Source organism: Meleagris gallopavo, chromosome 10 (genome assembly GCF_000146605.3).
Source record: "Meleagris gallopavo isolate NT-WF06-2002-E0010 breed Aviagen turkey brand Nicholas breeding stock chromosome 10, Turkey_5.1, whole genome shotgun sequence".
Taxonomy (NCBI): domain Eukaryota; kingdom Metazoa; phylum Chordata; class Aves; order Galliformes; family Phasianidae; genus Meleagris; species Meleagris gallopavo.
The window spans coordinates 1-2047 of record NC_015020.2 but is presented as its reverse complement, the minus strand read 5'-3'; positions in this window follow the sequence as shown (position 1 = coordinate 2047).

The following is a 2047-nucleotide window of genomic DNA, read 5'->3' as shown; positions in this document are numbered from 1 at the left end:
AAAAAGAAAAAGAAAAAGAAAAGAAAAGAAAAGAAAAGAAGAGTTCAGAAAAGATCACAGAGTGGGGAGAGCACTCAAGTCACCTGAGGTGAATCACCTGCTGAGGCTTCACACATACCAGGACCAGCAGGCAGCACTGCCAGGGGACACAGTCATGAGATGGGTCAACCAGACCGAAGGCAAAGCAGGGTCCATCTGTAAGGTTTAATGATTTTTCCAGCCAACTGCTTCAAGGCTCTCAGTCCAAACTTACCTGAAAATTGAAGCATGAAGGCACTTGAGAATTTAACAGCTGACAGCTGCTTCTACAAGCTGAGCTACTTTGAGTTGTAAATAAAAAATGCAGGCTTCTCAAAATTTCATTGTAGAAGGAATCCTGTCAGCTTTGTGAGATAAAGCATAATGCAGTGGTGCCACAACATTGATTTCTCTGGTTTACTCTTTGAAAAGCAAAGAAATGTTGCCCTCCATTTAGGACAATAGGAAGAGTACACCTCCTCTCTTTCTCCTTTTCTCCAGCATTATATCACAAGCATTTTACATACTTGGTCACACTCCAGTCATTCAGTGAAATGGAAACATCTGTTTCTTTTATTTAAACTTACTTTCTTACACATTAAGAAATGTGTCAAAAAACGTGTCATGCATCCTGCTGTCCATATCAAAGGTGTATTTACATCAGTGGCCTGAGAAGGAAGGCTGTGGAACCATATTTTCATTTTCCTGTTATTATTTTTTTTAATATTCTTGTTCCCTTTCACCAGAAAAGAGTTGAGGGAGTGAAAGAATTTGGTTTAACCAGGTTAAGAAAGTGCTTCATAGAATCACGTAAGATTGTATTGATGTATATCTCATTTGGTCAGTGTGGTGTTGTGTGTAGATGCTCTGTGAACATTGTCTTGTTCTTGTTCTTACAGCATAGCGTATAGCAAGAATTACAAAACTATTTTATACAGCGTAAACATAGTTATCCATTTTGATCTCTATATGACATTTCCATGCAGTTTTCTTCCTTCTGAATGCTTTTGATGAGCTACTGGTCAGGTATATGCTGAGGTTTTACAGCTCAGCTGGACTGTGCCATACATCTCATGACCATAAGCCTTATTCATGAGTACTAAAAGCATGAAGTGACAATGCTCAGTTTTCTCTTGAGGATGGATGAGGCCACGCTCTTCTTGGTGGTGTGTAACAAATAGGACAAGGAGTAATGGCCTAAAACTTGTACATAGGAAGTTCCATACTAACTTGTGAAAGAATTTCTTTATTGTGAGGGTGACAGAGCACTGGAACAGGTTGCCCAGAGAGGTTATGGGGTCTCCTTCTATGGAAATACTCAAGTCCTGTCTGGACACCTACCTGTGCAAACTATTGTACAGTATCTACTTTAGCAAGGGGGTTGGACTCGATCTCTTGAGGTCCCTTCCAAACCCTGCGATTCTGTGATTCTGTAAGATAAGAGAAGTGGAGCCTCTCCCTCTCCTGTCCTTGAAAAATTTGCTTCAGCATTAGAAGAAGATAAACTCTGTTTACATTCCTGGAAAGATTATGAGATTATTAAGATGATGTCTGGACAGTGCTTTGAACATTTAGAAAAGCTGCATTATACTAAGCATTAGAATGAATAATGTTCCCTTCCTTTTTAATGCCCTCATTTCCAAATACATACAGGCAGCCAAAACACAGAGTTGAGTATGCCAGAAATTCTGGTGTAAATCCCTGGCATCACACATCAGTGTGTTCTTTCATGTGAAATTAAAACCTCCTATTTGAGTATTAGTGGAAACAAAAGATGGGCACTTGAATAGTCAAAGGGAAAACAAAAAGAGAAGAGAGGTGAATGGAACAAATTGGACTGAGTTAACCTGTCTGTTCAACCCTAACCAAAGGGCAGCTGAAGAAAAACACTTTTTTTGCTCAGCTGGTATCGATGTTAGTCATAAAATATCACATGAGGCTCACCAGGAGGTCCTGACCAAATGCACGCTCATTTAGATGCCCATCATTCAATTCATGCAATTTGCTACATAATGTCTTCCTCTTAAAA